The 9,006-nt window shown below is 41.0% G+C and overlaps 1 protein-coding gene across 2 annotated transcripts in view; it reads left to right on the top strand.

The window, feature by feature from the left end:
- The first annotated feature begins 2,239 nt into the window (after nt 1–2,239).
- sano (CABIT domain-containing protein serrano) overlaps nt 2,240–9,006 on the top strand; it is a 141,502-nt gene continuing 134,735 nt past the window's right edge. Inside the window, exons 1-2 of one of the 2 annotated variants that reach the window (XM_076527751.1) lie at nt 2,240–2,627; nt 3,887–3,919. The gene's annotated coding sequence lies outside the window, so the exon portion shown is untranslated. The remainder of the gene's footprint in view (nt 2,628–3,886; nt 3,920–9,006) is intronic. The other variant, XM_033475246.2, reaches the window with a different exon arrangement.

The following is a 9,006-nucleotide window of genomic DNA, read 5'->3' as shown; positions in this document are numbered from 1 at the left end:
AAAGGATATTTTGAATTGTTCGAATAGAAATTTATTCGAATAAATGATATTTCGAATTATTCGAATAAATGATATTTCGAATTATTCGAATAAAATATTATTCGAATTATTCGAATAGAAATTTATTCGAATAAAGAATATTTCGAATTATTCGAATAAAGGATATTTCGAATTCTTCGAATAGAAATTTATTCGAATAAAGAAGTTTTCGAATTATTCGAATTATTCAAATGAAGAATTTGTCAGATTATTCGAATAAAGAATTATTTTTGCAGCGAACAATAAAATTAGTCCAATTACAGAAATTCGAAAATTGGATTTTCGGACCCGCGCGCTGTGCCGCTGCGCGCGTTGAAATTTCTCCTGCTCGAACGGTCCTCGTTTAAATTCCGTGGTTGCGGGAGGATCTCGTGTTTCCGATAATTGAACAAAGGTGTATTAGGCGAAAGAACTGCTGCTGCACAGCGACGTAACATCGTCGGAAATTTCGGGACACAGAGAGTCCGCTTAGTTTGCAGGGGAAGCACGATCCACCAGCGGGTGGTGGTTCTGTTGTCTTGCCGGACACTCGTCGGAAAGTGTCGCTCCTTTTCCTCACGCGTTGACGCCCGGCGCGGCCTCGCCTACGATTCTGTTACAAGATGTTTTTGCCGGCCGGCTGATTCGACTGGTCGCCGCCCCGCGCGCCACGCGTCGCCTAACGCTTTCGATAGATTCGCTGCTAGGAAAGCGCGCGACAGCGGCTACGATTCTCGGCGGTGAACTTTTTATTATAATTGGGGTCTGGCGGGAAAGTAATCCCGGCGTTTCGATGTTAAATAAAACGCGATGTTTTTATATAGAAGAAAGAAAGGAACTGTAATCGGTCGAATATTTTGCAGTCTGTTCGATTGCTTCTCTTTTGCCGTCTTGACTAATTAATTAATTGAACTCACTGATTCACTAACTAAGTAACTAAAGTCACTAATTCACTAACTAACTAGTTGATTAACTAACTAATAAAAATGGTAATAAAATAAAATAATACTAATAAAATAGTAAATTAACCAACTAATTAACTAAATAATTAACTAACTAACTAATAATTCAATAACAAACTAATTAACTAATTAAAAAAATATCTCAGTAAATAAATTACTCACTAATTCACTGATTAACTAACTAAATTCACTAAATCATTAACTAACTAAAAATTAAATAACTAAATCACTAACTAACTAAAAAGTAACTAACTAATTAATCAACTAAGTAACTAACTAATTAATTAACTAACTAACTAACTAACTGACTAAATCACTCACTAATTTACTGTTTAAAAAGATATCTCAGTAAACAAATAGCTAACTAATTAAAAAAATATTTCAGTAAACAAATAACTCACTAACTCACTGATTAACTAACTAAATTCACTAATTCACAGAGTAACTAACTAGCTAACTAACTAACTAATTAATAATTAAACAACTAACTAACTAAGTAAGTTAGTAAGTAACTAACTAACTAACTAACTAACTAACTAATTAACTAACTAACTAACGAATTAACGAATTAACTAACTAACTGACAAATTAACGAATTAACTAACTAATTAAAGAAATAACTAGTAACTAACTAACTAACGAATTAACTAATTAACTAAATAATTAACTAACCAACAAACTAAACAACATATAATTATCGATGGAGACATTTATGCGGTTCACCTCCGGTATATCAGCAAGGTGAAAGTATGTCGGCCGGCCCAATAAATTGATCGATCGGGAATCCGGTGCACCCGGTCGCATGGTCACCGGGGGACCATGACAGCGAGTAACGTATGGGTTCGGCGGGTTTTCCGGTTGCGAACGGTCGCTGGCGGCGCGGCGGCACGGTACGGAACGGCTAGGAGGAAGGAAACAGGAAATGTCGTTGCCGGGCACACGGTGCACGTGAGCTGTGTACGCGCGATGAAAACCAGCCGCTTTTATCGCCGGCGCTGGACGGAAGGGAGGCGATAGGTCGGCGCGGATCGGAGCGGGTCGGAGCGGGTCGGAGCGGTTAGAGGCTAGGCGCTCGTTTTTCAGCGTTCGCGAGCGAACGAGCGAGCGAGCGAGCGAGCGCGCCGTGAGCCGAGCTTCCACGCGCGGCGCACCGTGATTTTTGGTGACGGGATTCAGTCTCGCGTCCGCGCGAGCAGCGCGTCCTTCGTCCTTCGGTGGCGTGTCTGTCTGTCTGTCTGTCTAGTCGGGAACCGCTCGAACCGCTCGGGACCCGATGGAAATGCTGGAAAGCTAGAGAGATTCAGTGCGTGTTCACAGTGGTGATTCGACAACGCGACGGCGGACGACGCGTGTTCCGTCCCTTCGTTCGCGAAGTTCGTTCCGCGACCGACGTGTGCCGTGCTGGAAAAGAAGCCGGCAGGTGTGCTGCTGGCCTGTGCAAGTCGCGAGATATCAAAGTCTAAATATCGAATCATGTTTCTTCTCTTCTTTTTCGTATTCTCTTTTTTCGAATTATTCGGCTGTCAAGGTTATGTCGACGGCTGAACGATCTGCGACCGTGGAAAGAATATTACACAGTGAGTGACAGAAGTTTTTGGCGGGGATACGGTTTATGTTTAATTGTATAAATTGCTTGATTTTTGAAAGGTAAGAACGTGTGGACGATACCTTTTTTTTGTCTTTGTATTCGGACGTTCGTTTAGGGTACTAGGTTATTTGAGGTTATCGTTCGTTGTGGTTGACTTGTTGGACGTAGAAGTATTATTATAACAGTAATAATTATGTTTTGTTTTATAGTTGTTTATTATGGAATTGTGTTATTATTATATTCTATAATTATGTTGTATAATAATACTGATATGTCAAGGTTGTTTCTATTAAGTATTGTATAAGTATTATTTCTGAAATTTGTCTTAAATATTATTTCTGAAATATTTCATGTATATTATTTATTATTATCTATGTTATTTCTGAAATATTTCTTAAATATTATTTATCTTTGTCAATATTATTTTTTTAATATTATTTATTATTATTAATATTATTTCCTAAATATTTCTTAAATATTATTTACTATCGTCAATATTGTTTCTTAAATATTATTTATTATTATCAATAGTATTTCTTAAATATTTCTTAAATATTATTTATTATTATAAATAGTATTTCTGAAATATTTCTTAAATATCATTTATTATTATAAATAGTATTTCTGAAATATTTCTTAAATATCATTTATTATTATAAATAGTATTTCTGAAATACTTCTTAAATATTATTTGTTATCACAAATATTATTTCTCAAATATTTCTGAAATATTACTTATTATCATAATAGGCCTACGCCTATGTAATATATTGCTACGTCGATGGTAAATTTTATATCCAGGTTATGTCAAAATAAAAAAAATATTAAAATAAAATATATTATATTGAATTAAATTTAAAAGAATGAAAAGAAATTTGCGACACTTCAAAACGACGCGTTCCGAAAAGTTTCGTCGCAACGCGACGATCCGGAGCGTTTCCACGAAACTTTTTAACCTAACTATACTTAAACCTAAAAACTTAAACGTAAATGCAATAAATTTGATAAAAAATAATAAATAATAAATAATATGAAATAAAAAATAATAAAATAATAAAAAAATAATAAATAATATAAAATAAAAAATAATAAAATAATAAAAAAAAATAATAAATAATAAAAAATAATAAAATGATAAATGCTTCCGGCATATCCGGCCGTAGAAAAGATCGAAGCAGAACGGGGGACGATCGTTAAAACGAATTAGAAGAGTTTTCTTTCGTGCCACCCTCCCTCCCCCCTCCCTGCCGGCAACCACCGGTTGAATCACGAGAAACCGCAGCACCGTGAACGAGCTTTTTTTCTTTTTCTGTTTCAGAAACGTGACACACAGGACACAACGAGGCAACAAGTGAGTACATTTCCATTTTATAGAGACGTTTGTCATTCGTGCAGTAAATCATTTCCTCTCTCGCCGGGGCCGGTTGATGTATTTTAAGGCGCTCTTAGTCATCGGACGGCCCCCTTGTTAACAAGTTGTTCGCATCGGAATGCACTCACCGAACGGCCGACGGGATGTCTGCCGTGCGACAGAGAAAATTGCCGTGAATGGGACGACACTTTTGTTTCGGACGAGATAACGAGAAAAATTAAACCAGCCGCGTGCGTAATTCTGGTTCCGAAACGTTCGCTGGATCGGTTCTCTTCTGTTTTTTTTTGTTAGAAAAATGCGCGGCGGTGACGTGTTTCGCATACGTTTGCTTGATTTGCTTTTAATATTTTTATTTATGGTATATAATATATAATATGCAATATACAATATATAATACATAGTATATAATATATACAATATATAATATATAGTATATAATATGTACAATATACAATATATAATATATAATATATACAAAATATCAAATATAAACGTAAAATTTATAATATCTATAATACTATAATATATATACAGGGTGTCCCGAAAATGTCTCGCAATCCGGAAATGGGAGGTTCCTGAGATCATTTGAAGCAACTTTTTCCTTTACGAAAATCTTCTCCAAGGCTTCGTTCACGAGTTATTAACGAAAAACACTGACCAATAAGAGGCGAGGCGAGGCCGGCGCACGGCGGCCCAGCCAACGAGCGCACGGCGCCCAGTTCCGCTCATTGGCTCGGCCGTCTCGCGCCAAATGATCTCGCCTCTGATTGGTCACTGTTTTTCGTTGATAACTCGTAAACGAAGCCGCGAATCGCATTTTCTCTAAGGAAAAAGTTGCTACAAATGACGTCAGGAATCCCCTACTTTTGAATTGCGAGACATTTCTTATGTAACCTTCAATATAACCTTTGGGCTCTCTCTCTCTCTCTCTCTCTCTCTAATATATATAGATATATAGATAATATAATATATATAATTATTATAATATAATATATTATATAATATATAATATAAAATAATATAATATATTATATAATATATAATATAAAATAATATGATATATTATATAATATATAATATAAAATAAGATAATATATATAGAGACAGAGAAAGAGAGAGAGAGAGAGCCAAAAGGTTATATCGGAGTTCAAGATGATGCGAACGATTGCGCTTAGATCTATTTCCTAATCCCCGAATCACCGATCGATGCACTGATCGTCGCGATTACGGCGGTCACTCGAAGGGGACCGTCGAGAGAGAATTCGATACGATTCGATACGATTCTATTCGCAGATTTCGCTACGGTCTCTAATCGGCTCCGTCGGGATCGCCCAGGTATCCACGGCGCGAGATCCATAGGCAATCGCGATATCGCGGTCGTTAAACGGGAATTCGAGACAATGGACCCTCGGTTAATTTTCCATCGATGTTTTCGCGGGCTTGAGCAGATCGTGCCCACGATCATCAGCGAAAATCATAATTGCGACGGTCGCTCGAAGACACCGTCGCGATTAGCGAACAATGGTCCCCCCGATGCATTCTCTCTCGGCTCTCCCTCTCTCTTTCTCTCTCCTTTATACCTTCTGTGACCCACGGTGATCCGCGGGCCTCTGTAATCTCTGTCATTACGACAGGGGACACAATCGACAATTCTACATGGGATACTCTTCGGCTTCGATTATACCTTTGTTTGCAATCGCGGCTGATTCGCGGCGCGCCGCGCCGGTGAAAACGTGCAATGATCTGTATCGGCCGAGTGCCTCGGAAAAGGTTTCGTCAGATTTTCACCCGCGGTCGCTGCGCGACATTCGAAAACATTCCATAACATTTTACAACATTCCATAACACTCTACAACATTCCACAACATTCTACAATATTCCACAACACTTTACGACATTCCACTACATTCTACGACATTCCACAACACTCTGCAGCACTCTACAACATTCTACGATACAATTTAAAATTTTCCACAATATTATACAACATTCCACAACTTTCCAATACATTCTTCTAATCGGGCATCTTACGTACGATCGATCGCACACCGGTTCAAACTTGGCCGGCGCGGGTCACCGATGACCCAGAGCATTCCGCGGAGGTCGTAATTACACGCGTAGACGGCCGACACCGTGAATTATTATTACGGGATTACGTAGCCCTCGCGAACAGTGAAAGTATCGGCCGGAGTCGATCGGAGGGTTCAACGTGGTCATCGGTGATAGACGTATCGGACATGACCCACGGCCAGTCCGGCGTCGCTCGGTAATTGCTTGCAACGGGGTGATACCGCGGTACATAGCGGGCAACCGGACAACACGCGCCTCGTCTCCCGTGAAAACGGCCGGGGAGACTTTGATTAGGAAGACGGCGTTCCGTCGCGACGGCTCGTGGCACTTCGCTTCGACTCGCGGCGCTTCGAATCGCGTCGCGTCGGCTCGCGGCGCTTCGACTCGCGTTGCTAGGGCTCGCGTCGCTTCGACTCGCGTTGCTAGGGCTCGCGGCGCTTCGAGTCCCGTTGCTAGGGCTCGCGTCGCTTCGACTCGCGTTGCTAGGGCTCGCGGCGCTTCGGCTCGCAGCGCTTCGACTCGCGTTGCTAGGGCTCGCGTCGCTTCGAGTCCCGTTGCTAGGGCTCGCGGCGCTTCGACTCGCGTTGCTAGGGCTCGCGTCGCTTCGAGTCGCGTTGCTAGGGCTTGCGTCGCTAGGGCTCGCGTCGCTTTGAGTCGCGTTGCTAGGGCTCACGACGCATCGTATCGCATCGCATCGCTTCGGGTCACGTCGCATCGCCTCGGGTCACGTCGCTCGCGTCGCGTCGTCCCCCGGGTCACCAGCAGGCTGTAATGGTTACATTGGTTTCCGCGTGATCTGCGTGGGGGTCATCTTCCCTAACTGTACTCGCTCCGCGCCGCACTGCGCCCGCGGTCACGCGAAACGATCGAACGTATCCGTCCACATAAACAGCGAATCGAACTTAATTCGATCGATCGATCGATCGGCCGGCCGACCGACCGACCGACCGGTTACGTTCCGCACGACGGACGATTTCGCACGTTTAATTGATTCCGACGGACGTCGGTAGGCCTCCAAAGAGATTTATGAAAATCTAGGTGCTGCGAGCTGCTTGCCGCCAGGGACTTTGTACGTGTGTGCGCGTGATTTTGATACAGGTATTACCGCGATTTCTCGTCGATCATTATTTCGTAGTCTCCTGTTAAATTACTACGTCTGGAAACATCAGTTTAATATCATTTATATTGTTGGATTCTGCTGACGGGTTTCCTGCAAATAATTGAATTAATAATTGATCGATTGGAAAGAACTCTCCGACATTATTTTGGGAAAATTAATGAATCTCGGATTGTACTTTGTGATAAATAAATTTTGGTTTTGAAGGAAAATTTGAGTTTATTTAGAAAAATTGATGAATCTCGGTAACCAGCGGTTTAGAGAAAAATGATCGAATTTCGAGGGCTGTGCTACGAATCGATTTTAACATACGTTCCCGTGTGAATTTTCAAACTTTTGAAGGCTCAAATTAAAGCTGGAAGATTGTACTTGATGATAGATGCATTTTGGTTGAAATGAAAATTGAAGTTCACGTAGAGAAATCGGTAAATCGCGACCAGAAGTCTAGAGAAAAATTATCGACTTTTAAAGGATGTACTACGAATCGATATAAAAATCTGTCCCTGTACGAATTTTTGAACCTTCAGCAGCTCAAATTAAAGCTGAAAGAATACACTTTAAGATGAGTCTATTTGAGTTGAAAAGAAATCTCGATATCATTTCGAAAAGTGGATAACTTCCGAGGCTACAGTTGGTAGACAAATGATCGACTTTGCGGGAGCTGTTTCGAATCGATTTAGAAATCTGTTCCTGTTGGAATTTTGAAGCCTTCAATAGCCCAAACGAAAGCTAAAAGAACGCACTTTAAGATGAGTCTATTTCAGTTAAACGAAAAATTCGATATCACTCTGAAAAGTCGATAACTTCCGACGCTGAAGTTGGTAGACAAATGATAGAGTTTGCGGGAGCTGTTTCGAATCGATTTAGAAATCTGTTCCTGTAGGAATTTTCAAGCCTTCAATAGCCCAAACGAAAGCTAAAAGAACGCACTTTCAGATGAGTCTATTTGATTTAAAAGGAAAATTCGATATCATTCCGAAAAGTCGATAAATTCGGCCACTGAAGTCCGTAGAAAAATAAATAATCGAATACTGAGCGTGTGAATTTCAACTTCAACATAGTCTTCGCCAGTTCCACGAAGAAAAAAAGAAATAATGCGCTGCGAATCCGAGCATTAGAGCAAGCTAACGATAGCTAATTTCGTCGAATGTCGCATTTTTCCCGCTCCCTTCTTCCGCCGGCGTTAAAAATGAACGCAAGAAAAAGGGTGGTTCCGTCATCAAGCAGGAAAGGCCGGCGGATAATATTCCGAGCGATTTAGGGGAGCAGAATCCATTTAGAAAATTGTCATTACGGGCAACGTATGATTTCCGCGGGTCTCTCCGACACGGGTGTTCGCGTCACCGTTTCCCCGTCGCTGCCGAAAATAGTTAATACGTTTCGACGAAGGGGAGCGGTCGCGGCGCCATTAACGCGATCCGGGAAGGTGTTCCGGGAACAGACGGGGCCCGCAATCAGGCAGCCGAAACCGCTCGTTTCTCGCGCAAGATCGATCGGCCATCCGGTTTTTATCCGTTCGGTCGCGTGGTAATGAGTGCTGCCCCTGTAATGGCTCGTTGCATTAACATCGGCGCGCGCCGGCGCATCTTGTCAGCGGGGCTGGACGCCGAGTCTCGAGATCTTCTTCGACGAGACAGGGGACCCTCGGGACTTCGCTTTTCTCGCGATTTTTCCGGGAAACGTATTTGACACAGCATTTTTGATACGGAAACTCATTCGGATCCAGAAAATGAAATAATTGAAAATAATTGAAAATAATTGAAAATAATTGAAATAGATGAAATAGTTGAAAGTAATTGAAATAGGTGAAATAATTGAAAATAATTGAAATAGATGAAATAACTGAAAATAATTGAAAATAATTGAAATATGTGAAATA

The sequence above is a fragment of the Megalopta genalis genome, unplaced genomic scaffold (genome assembly GCF_051020955.1).
Source record: "Megalopta genalis isolate 19385.01 unplaced genomic scaffold, iyMegGena1_principal scaffold0037, whole genome shotgun sequence".
Classification (NCBI taxonomy): Eukaryota; Metazoa; Arthropoda; class Insecta; order Hymenoptera; family Halictidae; genus Megalopta; species Megalopta genalis.
Note: the sequence above shows the minus strand (reverse complement) of the source record. Positions and strands in the feature narration are given on the sequence as shown.